Source organism: Bombina bombina, chromosome 3 (assembly GCF_027579735.1).
Source record: "Bombina bombina isolate aBomBom1 chromosome 3, aBomBom1.pri, whole genome shotgun sequence".
Lineage (NCBI taxonomy): Eukaryota > Metazoa > Chordata > Amphibia > Anura > Bombinatoridae > Bombina > Bombina bombina.
Window position 1 is genome coordinate 1219251613 of NC_069501.1, and position 20311 is coordinate 1219271923.

At 38.6% G+C, this 20311-nt stretch overlaps 1 protein-coding gene across 1 annotated transcript in view; it reads left to right on the forward strand.

Annotated features, from left to right (window-relative positions):
• The first annotated feature begins 387 nt into the window (after window positions 1–387).
• The window catches only part of PAK1 (p21 (RAC1) activated kinase 1), a 240750-nt gene continuing 220826 nt past the window's right edge, over window positions 388–20311 (forward strand). The window contains 1 exon segment of the mRNA XM_053708687.1: window positions 388–534. The gene's annotated coding sequence lies outside the window, so the exon portion shown is untranslated.

Genomic DNA, 20311 nt, shown 5'->3' on the forward strand with positions numbered 1-20311 from the left:
TTTCCAGGGACAAAAAAAATCCAGGGACATACAACAAAATCCAGGGACTGTCCCTGGAAATCAGGGACTGTTGGCAACTATGCTAAGGCTCAGGAGCAAGCGCTAAGAGCACCAATCACTCTATTCACACCTTCACATTACAGAAAAAAGTCGTGCGGTGAGGTGGTCGGGCTAAGGTGGCACATTGTCCGACTCTGAATAGATAAATGGGCGTGGTTATCGTTCAGAGGCGGAGACTAGGTTGTGATTGGCGTTCGCTGAGTTTTTAGGCCAGTCTGATTGCAGGTTTCACTCTGCCTTAACCAGGATCTTGAATCGGATTGGGCAGGAGGTGATACAGAGGATGAGATGTGTTGAAGATGCACCTGGTTGGCTACACTGATGGGTGGGCGTGGCTTTGTCGGCTCTGGTGTGTTAGTCCGTGTGGGAGCTGAGTCGTGGTGGTTACTGTGTGAGAGGGCAGCGGCACCTGACAGTGCAGACGTGGGAGGCGTAGTGACGGGACCAGCTAGCAGAACCGTGTGTCTGTACCAGGTGAGCCAGGTGTCTGTGGTCACTCAGTGCCAGGTCAGATCTGTGTGTGCACCACCTGAGGGTGGGAACCACCGCGCGACCTCCTATTCATTAGTGTACAACGAGCCACTACTCATAGGGTGTCAGTGCTTTCTCACTGTGCAGGGATTGGCAATACAGATATCTTCTGTATATTATACAAATGCTACTTCATTGTATACAGAGATCTAAAGCATAAATAGCCGGGGATCCACTTCACATTGCTTTTCACAGCCCCTTCATTACACATGGATCTATTACACGTAGACTACCAGTGACAGGGATCCACTACAAATAGGGCACCAGTTCTAATTCCCTATACAGGGATGAACAATAGAGTGCCCCTGCTCTCTTATTGTCCAGGGATCCATTGCACATAGGTTGTCACAGCTTATTTACTTTACAAAGATCCACTACATATAGATTACTGATTCTTCTCTATACAGGAGTCCTCTTAGAGTTGCAGTACTACAGATTTCAACCTCTTTATCGGTGGTCAAGGGTCCACTACATATGTGTCATAGCTTTCTCACTATAATGGGAATCACACTGCATGTAGCGCAGCACTATTTTCTCAAGGGATCTATTTTACACAGGGTGCCCCATCTCCTTATTGGATAATGATTCTCTTTAGATAGGGCACCATAGCTTTCTTGTTAAAAAATGATCCTATTTATACAAGGCACCGCTGCTTCCTTATTGTGAAAGGATCTACTTTAGACATGGTGCCACAGCTTCCTTATTATAAGAAGGTCCACTTTACACTGGGTTACTTAGCTTTTTATTGTAAAATGATCAATTTTACACATGGAGTCACAGCTTTAGTGTGAAATGATCCACTTTATACAGGGAAACAGTTAATTACAAAACGATCTACTTTGTACAGGCTAGCACATCTAAATTATTGTAAAAGGGATCCACTTTACCCAGGGTAGCATAGCTTCCTTATTGTAACATGATCCACTTTACACGGGATGACACTGACACGGCATCCTAATTGTGAAAGGATACACTTTACACACTGTGGCAGATCATTATTGTTAAAGGATCCACATTACACAGAGAGACACGGCTTTTTTTTATTGTAAAAAGATCCACTTTACTCAGGGAGGTATCGCTTCTTTATTGCAAAATAATCCACATGGCACAGCTACCTTATTGTAAACTTATCCACTTTACACAGGGTGTCACTTCTTCCTTATTGTAAAAGGATCCACTTTGCACAGGGTGGCACATCTTCCTTATTGTTAATGGATCCACTTTACACAGGTTGACACAGCTTTCTTATTGTAAAATGATTCACTTTACACAGGGTGACATGTACAACAATTAATTTTGCCGAGGATGACACTTGCTGCCAGTTTCATACGGATCTACTACACACATTGTGCTACTGGCTATATCCACTGCAGATAAAGGTGTGGGTAGTAATCCAGCTACTGGATACTCTGTTTACAAGGGTGCACTGTATACACAGTGCATTTGCTTTGCATGGTTATAAGACTAATACCCAATGTGTATGGGATCTGTTTTAATGTGAAGTTTGACAGTATGATCTACTTGTATACGTGGTTAACATAAAGACATCTGAATTTGCATGTATGACAATTAAGTGCTGGATCAGTATTTACTAAAAACAAATATATGATTTTGTCTGAAGTCAATGTTCTTGTATAGACTATTTTTTTCCCAAAACACATTTTAATTTATATTTTGTTTTAAACTGCCCGCATATTATTTGTATTGGTTTAGGGACCACTAAACAATCTATATACTAGATCCTTGTCTACCTGTTGGGCTCTTCTGGTCTGCATGGATCTGTTGCATACAGGTGTCTTCCATACTAGCATCTACTGCACTCATAGCACAACTATTTACCAACTGTAGATCTGTGTCAATGGATGTCACATGGGCAATGCCCATTTAGTTTACAGCAATGACAGCAGTATGCTTTACATAGGATACTGGCAGTGCATGCACGCTGCACAAAAATGAATTTATTTTAACTGCACCGACAAGGATCAAGAGGAATCTACTTTAAACTGTTGGCTCAATACATAGGGATCCATTACATACAGCAGGCCCTATAGATGTGGATCCACTAAATAGATGAAGGATTCCATTCAGCAAACATTGACTGACTGCATGTAGATCACTTAGTGCCTGGGGGCATTCTTTGTTTAGTTGACTCAGTACAGAAACATTTTATTCATGGGTGATGCTTTTTACACACACTTCACTTCTTTCATATCGTTCACAAGATAATAATTCTTTATGTGCAAAGTTCTCACTGCACAGGAATCATGCAAACTATTGAATAAAGTTGAACCTACTGCAGAGTGAGATTAAAGGGCCACTGTAAGTAAATATTTTCTATGCCTGTTACTAACTAACTACCCCAAATACGCTTTTTATCAATAGCATTTCATTAACATATCTCTACCGTATATCAGAAATCTTGTCTGCAAATTTAATTGTTTTCCAAACCCACTCCGTGGGTATCCTTTGCTCTGTACCAATCCGTTTACAATACCTAGGTTTCAAAATGGCGCTTTAAGCACAAAGTTATTGGTTTAAGTATTTTGAACACGCAGTGCTGAAAATAGTGGGCAGGATAACGTGACATCATCAGCGAATAAAAGATATAACTTTTAGAACGTTATGAAACTTTGTTTTGGAGAAAATATAGGTCAGTAGGTTTTAATTAATGTTTATTAACTTTAATATATTAGTTGTTTAGCTTAAAAATTATAACAGAAAGTAATCCTTTAATTTTCTGTGATCTATGTGTTTTTAAAGGGACACTGAACCCAATTTTTTTTTCTTTCATGATTCAGATAGAGCATGCAATTTTAAGATACTTTCTAATTTACTCCTATTATCACATTTTCTTCGTTCTCTTGCTATCTTTATTTGAAAAAAGAAGGCATCTAAGCTAAGTAGCCAGCAATTTTTTGTTTTAGAACCATGGACAGCACTTGTTTATTGGTGCAGTCCAATCAGCAAGGACAACCCAGGTTGTTCACCAAAAATGGGCCGGCATCTAAACTTACAATCTTGCTTTTCAAATAATCATACCAAGAGAATGAAGAAAATGTGATAATAGGAGTGAATTAGAAAGTTGCTTAAAATTGCATGCTCTATCTGAATCACAAAAGAAAAAAATTGGGTTCAGTGTCCCTTTAAGTAATTAAAGGGACAGTCTATTTAAACATTTTTACTGTTTAAAAAGAAAATTCCTTTATTTACCCATTCCTCAATTTTGCTTAACCAACACTGTTATATTAATATACTTTTTACCTCTGTGATTACCTTGTATCTAAGTCTCTGCAGACTGCCCCCTTAGTGATGGTTCCTGCATAACTCAACGGAAGTGAGCACAGCATCTATATGGCACAGATGAACTAGCACTGTCTTGCTGCGAAAAGCTAATAAAATGCACTGACATAAGAGGCGGCCTGCTGGGGCTTAGAAACAGGCAGAGATTAAGAGGTTTAGATGTTAGAAAGTACATTAATATAACAATGTTGGTTGTGTAAAGCTGGGGAATGGGTTATAAAGGCATTATCTATATTTTTAACAATAAAAAAACAAAACAAGTAGACCATCCATTTTTAAAAGGACATTCTGGTTCAAAATTAAAATACACATAGATGAATTACATCATTGAATGGAAACCTATTTACAATATACATGTATTGGCAAAATGCTTCTAATAAGTAATCACTGTTTTAGTGTTAGCATTTTTCTCTGCACGTGCATGTGAAGTATAAATAGATATTTTCAATGCACCAGCATTTTATATATTGCAGTTGCTCAGAGCACCAGTGGGGTTTGTATCATGCCAGCAATTAAGTAATTACCAGATGATACAAACACCTTTATGCTCCCTGATCAAGTGCTATGATTAAAATGCTGGTGCACAGTGCTTACATAAATACACTTGGAACAGCTATAGCTTTTATTAGAAGCATTTTTGCTAATGCATCTATATTACAAAATGCTTCTGTTCAAAACTGAAATGCATCCATGTGGATTCCAATTTTGTCTGTTGTGTACTGAATATTCTGTATTCACTTGTTAAAAGGACATAACGATCTACTACACTTAGCACAGCAATTCACGTCAAACATATCAGAACTAAAATATTTAAAGGGTTCTTTACTTGATTAAAGGAACATCTATTTTTGTTGTGCTTAAAAGGACTTTTGGTGAAAAAAATAGCTTTAGGCTAACATGGACACACCTCTAAAAACATGACAACACAGCTGTGATATTTTCCTCTAGGTATTATTTGTTTTACTGTAAACAGATTTCATACAAAATAGATTCAACATATCTGAATTCTTCTATTTTAAATACATGATAGGAAAGTTTTGCTTATACTGCTTCTTGCGTATGTCTAGATCAAATATACAAACCAAGGCTATGCATACAAACCACAAGGATGAAATTGTTATTTCAACTGAATGAAAACTTCCAGTTAAATCCACTGTAGGTTGTTTGACTTTATTGATTTTTAACTGACTGCCATATAATGAATTGCAGCCCTTAGGCTTAGGTCAGTGGAAATTAATTAAAAAATAAATAAATCAAAAAATAATATATATATATATATATATATATATATATATATATATATATATATATATACGTGTGTGTATGTCTGTTTCACAATAGTGCCTGTTCCAAGTGACCACTATTAAGGAAGTTGCTTCTTTCACAGGCTTTTTAGCTGAAAACAAAAGATTTGCGGAATAGGTTTTTGCCACCTGCATTTGCAGTGCAGCACTGTAATATACAGCAAACAAGTAGTTTTCAATTGGTTTGCTTTCTTAAGGGGCCAGTACATAGTGTGTGTGTGTGTGTGTGTATATATATATATATATATATATATATATAGTGTATATGTGGGGGCAGTGTAATATTTTCTATTATCATTGTATCATTTTATGCTATATAAAACACAATTGAATTGCATAATTTTACATAAATGTATTTAATGATGATTTGTGCAATAAAAAATGATCATTTTTTAATATTAACTAATTTTAGCTTAAAGGGACAGTCTACTCCAGAATGTTTATTGTTTAAAATGATAGATAATCTCTTTATTACCCATTCCCCAGTTTTGCATAACCAACACAGTTGTATTAATATACTCCTTTATCCTCTGTGGTTACCTTGTATCTAAGCCTCTACAGATTGTCCCCTTATTTCAGTTCTCTTGACAGACTTGGATTTGAGCCAATGAGTGTCCTCTCTTAAGTAACTCCACAGGCATGAGCACAATTTTTATCTATATGGCACACATAAACTAATGCCCTCTAGCTGTGAGATACTGTAAAATAAGAGATATAGATATATTTATTTAGCAGAATCGGTATGGTAGTCTGTACTTTAGACAGGAGTATGTGCAGATTTGGTGAGATGCTTCCATTTTTTTTTAATCTGCTGTCAAAATGTAGGTTTCCTTGAAGAGACAGTATTGAAAAGCATTTACCCTGGAGAAGTTCCTGTGGTTTATGAATGGCATTTGGTTGAAAGCGGTGGTTAGATTATTGGTAAACATTTCACTTTATGAATCTTTACTTCCTCAAGAGCAGTATGAGGTTTGTGACACTCCCAGAAACACAACTGGAATTTCCCTATTTTCTTCAGTTTTTTCATGCGTTGGCATTTTCTCAAATTTCTTGGGTAAACAGTTCACCTCTATCTTGATTTGAATGGGGACACTTCTATTAAAGGGACATGCCACCCACATTTTTTCTTTTATGATTTAGAAAGATAATGCAATGTTAAACATCTTTCTAATTTACTTATATTATCTAATTTGTTTTAGTCTCTTGATATTCTTTGATGAAAAGCATATCTAGATATGCTCACTAGCTGCTGATTGGTTGCTGCACATAGAAGCATCATGTGATTGGCTCACCATGTGCATTGCTTTTTCTTCAAATAAGGATATCTAAAAAATGAAGCAAAATAAATAATGGAAGTAAATTGTAATGTTGTTTACATTTCTATTCTCTATCTGAATCATGAAAGAAAGATTTTGGGTTTAGTGGCCCTTTAACTACTCTTGTTTTGAGAGTACAAGCTAGACTTTTTTTTTCTTTTCTGTCTTCTCATTTTAAAGGGATATGAAACCCATTTTTTCTTTCTTTCATGATTCAGATAGAGCACCAGTTTTAAGCAACTTTCTAATTTACTCCTATTATAAATTTTTCTTTGTTCTCTTGATATCTTTATTTGAAAAAGCAGGAATGTAAGCTTTAGGAGACAGCCCATTTTTGGTTTAGCACCTGTGTAGTGCTTGCTGATTGGAGGCTAAATGTAGCCACCAATCAGCAAGCACTAACCAGGGTGCTGAACCAAAAAACAGGAATAACATGGATAAAACCGAAAACATGAATAAAATAAACAATCAATAGCTTCTTGGGTTTTCCCGTGATACACAACCTTAAAGGGACAGTATACACCCATTTTCATATAACTGCATGTAATAGACACTACTATAAAGAATAAGATGCACAGATACTGATATAGAAATCCAGTATAAAACAGTTTAAGAACTTACTTAGAAGCTGTCAGTTTAGCTCTGTTGAAAAGGTAGTTGGAAAGCCCACTGCAAGTGGGAAATAAGACACTCCCCTCCTCCCCCTTCTTTTTCATACAAAAAGACCCTTTACACAAACAGGAGCTGGGATTTGTTTAGAAGTCTGAAAATCAGAGCAATTATATTTAAAAATAAGCAAAACTATACACTTAAAGTGAATGTAAATTTGATGCTAAAGTGCCCGGTTTTTAAATATTCTTTTAAAAACAGGGGCACCTTAATTCACATTTCACTCCTGTTGAGAAAAAATACTTACCTTTTTTAATCTTGACAGCAGCTCCAGCTTCCTCCACCCGTTGCAAAGCCTCTTCCTGGGTCTAAAATGAGGAATCCGGCTTCCTCCAATCACGGCATTGAATCAGACACTGATTACCCTGGGGGGGGGAAGCCGTGATTGGAGGATGACCTATCCATTTCTGACGTCAGAAATGGCTTGCAACGACCGGAGGAAGATGGAGCTGCTGTCAAGATTAAAAGATGTTTTTTTTTTTTTTTGTTTTTTTTTCATAACAGGAGTGAAATGTAAATTTTGATGAATTAAAGTGCCCTTGTTTTTAATCGAATTTTTAAAAACCGGGCACTTTAGCATCAAAATCGACATTCACTTTAAAAAAAAAACAAAAAACCTTTATGGGCTATATAAATAGATCAAATACAAAACCTTTATGCAAAGATAAAATGAGTGTATAATGTCCCTTTAAGGCAGATTGTAATGCAAACAATAACATGCTCTAATTGGTTAGAGTATGTCAGTTTGTTTCACTGCCTCTTGCTTGCTGTGAACAAGACTTTATGTGCTTAACAAATGCAAGGTGATTAAACACATAAATAAACTCTCTCAGGAACCACAACATATTGTAGCATATGAGCAGAACATGGCCGCTTTGTTGAAACATAAATTTGCTTCATTCTCTTGGTATCCTTTGCTGACGAGGCATTCTGTATAAATGCAGGCGCCAGTATCAGCCTACCTAGGTGTGCTTTTCCACAATTGACACTAAGAGAACAAAGCAAATTAGATAATAAACATAAAATGTAAAGTTGTTGTCAATTTCATACTTTATCTTAATTATAAAAGAACAATCTGAGGTTACCTGTCCTTTTTCATTCAACTTGTAATATGAGTGCATCGAGTGTGCTACTAATCCTATTGCGCTTACTTTTAAAAACATAGAATGCTTGTCTTTAAAAGTATAGAGCGCTCCTATATATGTAGTAGGTGTTATACATTTTTTTTATTATTATATACAATAAAGAAAGAAAAAAAGGATCAGTAGTCCTTATATAAAGATAGGGATTTCAGCACACTCATGAGTGTACTGAAATCCCTATCTTTATATAAGGACTACTGATCCTTATTCTCTTTCTTTATTATAGTATATAAAATGTTTTGTTATAGGGTCTGCACCTCTGATTAAAATGTACCCATATTTTTATATATATATATATAGTTCCATTTAATATAGCGTTCCAGGGATTATACAAATACCTTGGTTATTATTATTTTTTTTTTTTTTTTTAAACCAACAGGCTATGCATTATCAATCACTCTCAACTTGTAATCTGCTCATAGTAAGCAAAATACACCAGTGCAAAAATGAAGCGCTCTATATGAGTGAATTTGCTATAAAATGCTTTTGAGAAAGGTTATGACAGGTTTTGTGATGTTTCTTTTAGGCCAAGTGCACCTGCATCAGACACTTGCGCATGCTCCAATATTTATATAATTGCTTTTTAGTGAATTTGAAATGCACTGCTAGGTGTTTGCAACAGTTTTTTTTACATTTCCTTTAGTGGGTCATTTAAATAAAGTAAAAATAATATAATTAGCAAATACATATTAAAAAGACAATGCAAACGCATCATTTTGAAATTTAAACGAGTGGTAGAATTTTTTTTGTTCTAGTGAATTTGAAAGTTTCTTTCCTTTCCCTGTACCCTGCATCACTGGACAGCTATTGGCCAATCACAGACTCGTATACATGTATTCTTCCTCTAAGAAATAGCATTTGTCCTTTTCCTTTTGTTTGTTTGCACTAGATCTTTTACAGACAAAGGCTTCTCAAAGACCAAACAAACCACTTCTCATTAGATATAGATATGCTTAGGAGCATGCATGTGTGTGACGTGCAATATCTGTGTATTCTACAATACATTATATGGCCAAAAGTGGACAACCTTTCCAATTATTTAGTTTTTTTTTTTTTTTTTTTAGCCAAACCCATTGCTAACCAGTGCATTAAATCAAACACAAAGACACAAAATCTCCATAGGCAAACATTGTTAGCACTATGGGTCATACTGAAGAGCTCAGTGACTTTAAATGTGCACTGTCAAAACCATGGCACTGTCAAAGTATGTCACAAGTTAGTTTGTGAAATATCTCTTCTACTAGATCTACCCTGGCCAACTGCTATTATTGTGAAGTGGAAGCATCTAGATGCAACAGCAGCCCGTCCACGAAGTGGTAGTCCACGCAAATTCACAGAGCTGGGCCCCTGAGTGCTGACGCGCATAGCAAGTAAAAACCACCTATCATCCATTGCATCACTTACTACAGAGTTCCAAACTGCCTCTGGAAGCAAAATTAGCGCAAGAACTTTGCATCTGGAGCTTCATGAAATGGGTTTCCAGGCCGAGCAGCTGTATACAAGCTTTACATTAACACGTGCTATGTCAAGCATTGGCTGGAGTGGGGTAAAGCACGCCGCCACTGGACTCTGAAGCAGTGGAAACGTTCTCTGGAGTGATAAATCACACTTAACTGTCTGGCAGTGTGATGGAAGAATCTGAGTGTGGCAGATGCCTGGAGAATGCTACCTATCAGAATGCAAAGTGCCTTCTGTAAAGTTTGGTAGTCCAGTAAAGGGTCATCTTAGTTTGGTAGTCCAGTAAAGGGTCAATCTTAGTTTGGTAGTCCAGTAAAGGGTCAATCTTAGTTTAGGTCCAGGATAAAAAGGCATTTTTTGTCAGTTTTGTGCTTCCAACTTTGTGGCAGCAGTTTGGGGAAGGCCCTTTTCTGTTCCAGCATTACTTTGTGCCTATGCACAAAGCGAGGTCCATGGGACATGGCTTGACACGTTTGCTGTTGAGGAACTCGAATGGCCCATAGATACACTCCAAAATATTGTGGAAAGCCTTCTTAAAGGGACAGTCAACACCCATGAAAACTTTATTCCATACCTTATATCAACAAAAAAAATTGAGCCTGCACCGCATCCCATCTTCAATAACACTAACGTTAGGTGGCTAATCTTCAATGAACATTTAGTTTTCAGCGGTAGATATGGCCGCCAAACTCCTCCCCCTCTTCCTCCGTCCCCTTCTTGTTTTAAATCAATACTCGTTCACAGGGACACTGTTCTATTTCTAATGCGCATGCGCTATATAATTGTAGTACGCTCGCTATTAGAAATAGAAAGTGTCTCCGTGAACGCGGCTAAAGAATCTAGCCGACAATTTGATGCTCATTGGCTGAAGACTTAGAGAAGAAGCCTCCTACGTAACAGTGGGGGGAGTTTGACGGCCATATCTACCGCTGAAAGGTGGGGCAGTTCCATATTGGTTTTGGAATGGGAGGTCCAACAAGCTCCTATAGATGTGATGGCCATATAGTGTGTGTATATAATATTGTTACAAATGTTGTTGGAAACACTGTCATATAGTGCACAAGAAGCTCCTGCGAATATATGTATCTACTGAAAAATTGTTTAGGTATACAAGAGAACAAATACGTTTTGATAATGGAAGTAATTATTTATTTTTTTAATTGCATGGGATATCTGAATCATGAAAGTTAGGATTTTACTTTTTCTCCTTTAATTAAAGTTACACGATAATCGAAACTAAAAGGTACACAGGTGCTTTTCAGTTTCAAATGTATGATTTGTTGCAACACACTTTATATTAGGTTTTGCCAGAGGCAATTTGCCTGCCCCTGTTTCAGAGACGTTTTACTGTGCATTAGTGGAGGTAAATATGTTCTGTTTATCTACACTGAAAGCCCTTCAGGCTGTGTATTTTAAACCTGCTTTAACTACGCTTGTGCACAGTAAAAAGCGATCACTAAAACAGAACTTTTATTAGAATAATTTTTGTTAAAACAAGTGTTAGAATATGTCCCTTTAAATTACTTTTGATGAACAGGGGGGAAATATCAACTTTATCAGGATTGGTTTTGCAGCTGATGTAATTAACAAATTACAACTGGGATGCTCCCTTTCTATATAAAAACAAACTTGTCACATAATATATATTCTATACGAATGCATTTCAATTTCCTAAACCAAAAAGCCTCCATTAATATTTAATGCTTTAAGAGGAACCAGTGGAGCAGATGAGTAAAAATGGCCTCTTTATTGGTTAGGTAATGATATTGTATTTTATTTTTTTCCTGTTCAAGCTTTTAGGGCCACTTAAGTCTGTAAATATTTAGTAACATAGAAAACCTAATCAGTTTCCTAAGTGTGTATTTATAAGTACGGTATTACTGTATTTCCTCCCTGCATTTTTAGAACTAATTCCATTTTCAGGTCCTTTCTCTTGGTCTATGGATTTGACAGCTAGAATGTAATGCATGTGAGTATTCCTGTGTATATAGAATGAAGTTGAAATCAATGAGACATTAATAAACACTTAGAGATTGTAATCTAAAATGTTTGTGTAGTAAAAAAAATAATACTGTAATTAGTTAAGCAAATTGTGGGCTTTTCATTTCCTGCTACAAGTAAATGTGCCGACCCCTGACTTAAAGAGCCGTTATATTTGAAAAATGACGTACTAAAACGTTAACATATTGAAAAAAAGAAACTAATATTATTTTAAGTACTACATCTGCATATTCTTCATAGGTTAATCTTTCTATCTAGCATTTATTTAGGGCCAGATTACGAGTGAAGCGCAAAATTGCGCTTTCGCAAGTGCATTATTTGCGTTTCACTGGTAATACCAACGCAGGCAATTGTGCGCTGGTATTTTAAGTGGCCCCCTCAATAGAGCGCGCTTCCATAGGCTTCAATGGTAGCCTCGTTCTCATGCTGTGAGACACGGCATGAGAACTAGCGCAGTGGAGGGGGTAAGTCGCGCAGCGATGGGCAGCAAATGTAAATATATATGAATATATACATGTACACATTAACACACAACTATATACGTATATAAGCATATACATATGTTTACTGGGAACACACAGTTCCCATAGACCACAATGTAAAGGTACTTTTTTTTTTTTTGTTTGTTTTTTTTTCTCCTAACACCCCATACCCGCCACATTTAACCCCATAAAACTGCTTCTTGCAGTTTTTTAATTTTTTATTATAGAAACAAACACTAAAATTTGGGGCACATTTTTAAAATTAACAAGAGGTCTGACCTCTGGTTAATTTTCAGAGTGCTAATTGCTACCGCAAACTTTCGGTAGCAATAACCAGTCACTTATGATTATTGCTAGTTATTTATTGCACGCCCGTATACTGCGAATTTTCCCGTTTGCGGGTGCGTAATAAATTAGCGCTCCGCTTGTAATCTAGCACTTAATGTTTTAATTTCTCTTTAAAGCTGAGTTGGCAGCGGTGGTACTCAAAATGTATGATTTCTAATCGAAACAAAAACATATACGTCTGTATAAACAAATGAGGAGTAGTTCTCCATAATAAGTGCCACAAACCTTCATATATATACGCAGATCCAGTAATATATGTTTACCAAATCTAAGAGACGGGAATGAGTTGCACAAAAATAATCACTTTATGTGATGCATATGGGATGTGGTGGTGGAGTATAGTGATTAAAACATTGTATGTATGGCCCTTGGTGCTTGGTTGGGCCAACATTTCTAGAGGGTAGCATCTGTAGTTTTACCCCAAGACTTGAGACACGTTAAAGGGACATTCCTATAAACAAATCAAATGCTCTAATTCATGAAAACTTGTTGTTTTAGTTCTAGTGTCCCCTGTTAAAGTGACATGAAACCCATTTTTTTTCATCATAATTTGAATATAGCATGTGACTTTAAACAACTTTCCAATTTACTTATTATCTAATGTTTTAGTTTTCTTCGTATCCCTTGTTGGAAAGGATGTATAGGTAGGCTCAGGAGCTGCTGATTGGTTGCTGCACATATATGCCTCATGTTATTGGCTCACCTAAAGTGTTAACTAGCTCTCAGTAGTGCATTGCTGCATTTTCCACAAAGAATACCAAGAGGATGGGGAAAGTTGTTTAAAATTCTATGTTCTGTCTGAATCAAGAAATAAATATTTTGGGTTTCATGTCCCATTAACTATGTGCATAACTTCCACAAAAAAGGTTAAAGACATAGATGAAGACCTGTTTGTGAGCTGCAGCACAACTTGTAGCATCGTATGCATGTAGCCCAACAGCTCAGTGCCCTATTCAGGGCTGTAGTGTCCTTTGTGTCGAGGCCTGATTATCAAAACCTTGCCCAGTTAGATGTGAAAAACCACACAGGCACTTGCAGCGCAAGTCCTTATGGGAATTTTCTACAAACAAAAAATAAAGGGGTCTGTCCCTACAAATTGTGAGATGCCTCCTATAGCAAGTAATAGGGGGCATGCTTCAACAATGAAATCCTGCAGCAAGTACCAATGTAATAATTTTTTTTTTTTTTTTTTTTTTAGCATATAGTATCTTACAGTTGCCTCCTTTCGTTTGCATGTGTTTTTATATGACAGTAATAACTGTTTTAGTGTATTTTGGCACAATCTCGACAGTTTTCAGCAAGATCTGCAGGGGGAAATGTTTAGAGAATATGTCAGACCTAGAGGAGAAATGTCATCTCATGGAACACTGTGTTCAGCTCAATAGCTGAGACGGGGAAACTGATTTTACAATAATAATAATGCTGTGAAATTTGTCTTTATAATACGAAATTCAAAGCAAGAACGTATTATAAACAGTGAAGTTTTTTTTTTTTTTTTTTATTACAATTTCTAGTTTTTCTTTCTTGTGTAATTTATACATCATACAAGATTAAATATTATACTTTTTCTTCTGTTATGTGTGATCAGTCCACGGGTCATCATTACTTCTGGGATATAACTCCTCCCCAACAGGAAATGCAAGAGGATTCACCCAGCAGAGCTGCATATAGCTCCTCCCCTCTACGTCAGTCCCAGTCATTCTCTTGCACCCAACGACTAGATAGGATGTGTGAGAGGACTATGGTGATTATACTTAGTTTTTATGACTTCAATCAAAAGTTTGTTATTTTAAAATAGCACCGGAGCGTGTTATTACTTCTCTGGCAGAGTTTGAGGAAGAATCTGTCAGAGTTTTTTACTATGATTTTAACCGGAGTAGTTAAGATCATATTGCTGTTCTCGGCCATCTGAGGGAGGTAAAGGCTTCAGATCAGGGGACAGCGGGCAGATGAATCTGCATTGAGGTATGTAGCAGTTTTTATTTTCTGAATGGAATTGATGAGAAAATCCTGCCATACCGTTAAAATGACATGTATGTATACACTTCAGTATTCTGGGGATGGTTTTTCACCGGAACTACTCTGTTAAAGGTCACTAATCCTTTTTAATAACTATTTATCATGTTAAACGTTTTTGCTGGAATGTAGAATCGTTTACATTGCTGAGGTACTGTGTGAATAAATATTTGGGCATTATTTTCCACTTGGCAGTTTTTTTTTTTTTTTTTTTTTTTTTTTTGCTTTAATTGTGACAGTTTCGTTTCTCTTCACTGCTGTGTGGGAGAGGGAGGGGCCGTTTTTGGCGCTCTTTGCTACGCATCAAAAAATACCAGTCAGTTACTTTTATATTTCCTGCATGATCCGGTTCATCTCTGATAGATCTCAGGGGTCTTCAAACTTCTTTGAAGGGAGGTAAATTCTCTCAGCAGAGCTGTGAGAATTCTTATAGTGACTGTGAATAAAAACGTTGCTTTGTATTTTTTATGTCAAGTTTAATTATTGTTATTTTACTAATGGGAACAAACCTTTGCTAAAAGTTTTGTTGTTTTAAAGTTTGATGCTATAACTGTTTTTCAGTTCATTATTTCAACTGTCATTTAATCGTTAGTACCTCTTTGAGGCACAGTACGTTTTTTGCTAAAAAAGATTATAACCAAGTTGTAAGTTTTTTGCTAGTGTGTTAAACATGTCTGACTCAGAGGAAGATATCTGTGTCATTTGTTCCAATGCCAAGGTGGAGCCCAATAGAAATTTATGTACTAACTGTATTGATGCTACTTTAAATAAAAGTCAATCTGTACAATGTGAACAAATTTCACCAAACAGCGAGGGGAGAGTTATGCCGACTAACTCGCCTCACGCGGCAGTACCTGCATCTCCCGCCCGGGAGGTGCGTGATATTTTGGCGCCTAGTACATCTGGGCGGCCATTACAGATAACATTACAAGATATGGCTACTGTTATGACTGAAGTTTTGTCTAAATTACCAGAACTAAGAGGCAAGCGTGATCACTCTGGGGTGAGAACAGAGTGCGCTGACAATGCTAGGGCCATGTCTGATACTGCGTCACAGCTCGCAGAGCATGAGGACGGAGAGCTTCATTCTGTGGGTGACGGTTCTGATCCAAACAGATTGGACTCAGATATTTCAAATTTTAAATTTAAATTGGAGAACCTCCGTGTATTACTAGGGGAGGTCTTAGCAGCTCTCAACGATTGTAACACCGTTGCAATACCAGAGAAACTGTGTAGGTTGGATAAATACTTTGCGGTACCGGCGAGTACTGACGTTTTTCCTATACCTAAGAGACTAACTGAAATTGTTACTAAGGAGTGGGATAGACCCGGTGTGCCGTTCTCACCCCCTCCAATATTTAGAAAGATGTTTCCAATAGACGCCACCACTCGGGACTTATGGCAAACGGTCCCCAAGGTGGAGGGAGCAGTTTCTACTTTAGCTAAGCGTACCACTATCCCGGTGGAGGATAGCTGTGCTTTCTCAGATCCAATGGATAAAAAATTAGAGGGTTACCTTAAGAAAATGTTTGTTCAACAAGGTTTTATATTACAACCCCTTGCATGCATCGCGCCGATTACGGCTGCGGCAGCATTTTGGATTGAGTCGCTTGAAGAGAACCTTAGTTCATCTACGCTAGACGACATTACGGACAGGCTTAGAGTCCTTAAACTAGCTAATTCCTTCATTTCGGAGGCCGTAGTACATTTAACCAAACTTACGGCTAAGAACTCAGGATTCGCCATACAGGCACGTAGGGCGCTGTGGCTAAAATCCTGGTCAGCTGATGTTACTTCTAAGTCCAAATTACTTAATATACCTTTCAAGGGGCAGTCTTTATTTGGGCCCGGTTTGAAAGAGATTATCGCTGACATTACAGGAGGTAAGGGCCACGCCCTACCTCAAGACAAAGCCAAAGCTAAGGCTAGACAGTCTAATTTTCGTCCCTTTCGGAACTTCAAAACAGGAGCAGCATCAACCTCCACTGCACCAAAACAGGAAGGAGCTGTTGCTCGTTACAGGCAAGGCTGGAAGCCTAACCAGTCCTGGAACAAGAGCAAGCAGGCCAGGAAACCTGCTGCTGCCCCAAAGACAGCATGAACCGAGAGCCCCCGATCCGGGACCGGATCTAGTGGGGGGCAGACTCTCTCTCTTCGCCCAGGCCTGGGCAAGAGATGTTCAGGATCCCTGGGCACTAGAGATCATATCTCAGGGATACCTTCTAGACTTCAAATTATCTCCCCCAAGAGGGAGATTTCATCTGTCAAGGTTGTCAACAAACCAGATAAAGAAAGAAGCGTTTCTACGCTGCGTACAAGATCTGTTAATAATGGGAGTGATCCATCCGGTTCCGCGGTCGGAACAAGGACAAGGGTTCTACTCAAACCTGTTTGTGGTTCCCAAAAAAGAGGGAACTTTCAGGCCAATCTTAGATTTAAAGATTCTAAACAAATTCCTAAGAGTTCCATCGTTCAAAATGGAAACTATTCGGACAATCTTACCCATGATCCAAGAGGGTCAGTACATGACCACAGTGGATTTAAAGGATGCTTACCTTCACATACCGATCCACAAAGATCATCACCGGTATCTAAGGTTTGCCTTCTTAGACAGGCACTACCAGTTTGTAGCTCTTCCATTCGGATTGGCTACGGCTCCAAGAATCTTCACAAAGGTTCTGGGTGCCCTTCTGGCGGTACTAAGACCGCGAGGGATTTCGGTAGCTCCATACCTAGACGACATTCTAATACAAGCTTCAAGCTTTCAAACTGCCAAGTCTCATACAGAGTTAGTTCTGGCATTTCTAAGGTCGCATGGATGGAAAGTGAACGAAAAGAAGAGTTCTCTTTTTCCTCTCACAAGAGTTCCATTCTTGGGGACTCTTATAGATTCTGTAGAAATGAAGATTTACCTGACAGAGGACAGGTTAACAAAGCTTCAAAATGCATGCCGTGTCCTTCATTCCATTCAACACCCGTCAGTAGCTCAATGCATGGAGGTGATCGGCTTAATGGTAGCGGCAATGGACATAGTACCTTTTGCACGCCTACACCTCAGACCTCTGCAATTATGCATGCTAAGTCAGTGGAATGGGGATTACTCAGATTTGTCCCCTACTCTGAATCTGAATCAAGAGACCAGAAATTCTCTTCTATGGTGGCTTCATCGGCCACACCTGTCCAGGGGGATGCCATTCAGCAGGCCAGACTGGACAATTGTAACAACAGACGCCAGCCTACTAGGTTGGGGCGCTGTCTGGAATTCTCTGAAGGCTCAGGGACTATGGAATCAGGAGGAGAGTCTCCTTCCAATAAACATTCTGGAATTGAGGGCAGTTCTCAATGCCCTTCTAGCTTGGCCCCAATTAACAACTCGGGGGTTCATCAGGTTTCAGTCGGACAACATCACGACTGTAGCTTACATCAACCATCAGGGAGGGACAAGAAGCTCCCTAGCAATGGTGGAAGTATCAAAGATAATTCGCTGGGCAGAGTCTCACTCTTGCCACCTGTCAGCAATCCACATCCCGGGAGTGGAGAACTGGGAGGCGGATTTCTTGAGTCGCCAGACTTTTCATCCGGGGGAGTGGGAACTTCATCCGGAGGTCTTTGCCCAAATACTTCGACGTTGGGGCAAACCAGAGATAGATCTCATGGCGTCTCGCCAGAACGCCAAACTTCCTCGCTACGGGTCCAGATCCAGGGATCCGGGAGCGGTTCTGATAGATGCTTTGACAGCACCTTGGAACTTCGGGATGGCTTATGTGTTTCCACCCTTTCCGCTGCTTCCTCGATTGATTGCCAAAATCAAGCAGGAGAGAGCATCAGTGATTCTAATAGCGCCTGCATGGCCACGCAGGACTTGGTATGCAGATCTAGTGGACATGTCTTCCTGTCCGCCTTGGTCTCTACCTCTAAGACAGGACCTTCTGATACAGGGTCCATTCAAACATCAAAATCTAACTTCTCTGAAGCTGACTGCTTGGAAATTGAACGTTTGATTTTATCAAAACGTGGTTTTTCTGAGTCGGTTATTGATACCCTGATACAGGCTAGGAAGCCTGTTACCAGAAAGATTTACCATAAAATATGGCGTAAATACCTATACTGGTGCGAATCCAAACATTACTCCTGGAGTAAGGTTAGGATCTCTAGGATATTGTCTTTTCTACAAGAAGGGTTAGAAAAGGGTTTATCAGCTAGTTCATTAAAGGGACAGATTTCAGCTCTGTCCATCTTGTTACACAGGCGTCTGTCAGAAAATCCAGACGTCCAGGCTTTTTGTCAGGCTTTAGCTAGGATCAAGCCTGTGTTTAAAGCTGTTGCTCCGCCATGGAGTTTAAACTTAGTTCTTAACGTTTTACAGGGTGTTCCATTTGAACCCCTTCATTCCATTGATATAAAATTGTTATCTTGGAAAGTTCTGTTTTTAATGGCTATTTCCTCGGCTCGAAGAGTCTCTGAGTTATCAGCCTTACATTGTGATTCTCCTTATCTGATTTTTCACTCAGACAAGGTAGTTCTGCGTACTAAACCTGGGTTCTTACCTAAGGTGGTCACTAACAGGAATATCAATCAAGAGATTGTTGTTCCATCCTTGTGTCCAAATCCTTCTTCAAAGAAGGAACGTCTTCTACACAATCTGGATGTAGTTCGTGCCCTCAAGTTCTACTTGCAGGCAACTAAAGATTTTCGCCAAACTTCTTCCCTGTTTGTCGTTTATTCTGGACAGAGGAGAGGTCAAAAAGCTTCTGCTACCTCTCTCTCTTTTTGGCTTCGTAGCATAATACGTTTAGCCTATGAGACTGCTGGTCAGCAGCCTCCTGAAAGAATTACAGCTCACTCCACTAGAGCTGTGGCTTCCACTTGGGCCTTTAAGAATGAGGCCTCTGTTGAACAGATTTGCAAGGCTGCAACTTGGTCTTCGCTTCATACTTTTTCCAAATTTTACAAATTTGACACTTTTGCTTCTTCGGAGGCTATTTTTGGGAGAAAGGTTCTTCAGGCAGTGGTTCCTTCTATATAATGAGCCTGCCTATCCCTCCCGTCATCCGTGTACTTTTGCTTTGGTATTGGTATCCCAGAAGTAATGATGACCCGTGGACTGATCACACATAACAGAAGAAAACATAATTTATGCTTACCTGATAAATTCCTTTCTTCTGTTGTGTGATCAGTCCACGGCCCGCCCTGTTTTAAGGCAGGTAAATATCTTTTAAATTATACTCCAGTCACCACTTCACCCTTGGTTACTCCTTTCTCGTTGATTCTTGGTCGAATGACTGGGACTGACGTAGAGGGGAGGAGCTATATGCAGCTCTGCTGGGTGAATCCTCTTGCATTTCCTGTTGGGGAGGAGTTATATCCCAGAAGTAATGATGACCCGTGGACTGATCACACAACAGAAGAAAGGAATTTATCAGGTAAGCATAAATTATGTTTTTTTTTTTTTTTACTGTATTTTTATTTCAATACTTCATTAATTTGTTTTATACTATGTGTAAATGATGAGCCCTATTATAATGCATAGGCACGTGCATTTGGAGGTTTCGGATTCCTCTGAATGCGGAAGAAGTCACCCGGTCACAGTGTTCGGCTTTGTTGAGAACCGGATTTCGGTTTGTGAAAGTGCAACAGATTTGTGCAAAGCCAGATCTTAGTTTGTTGCACTTTCATAAGAATAA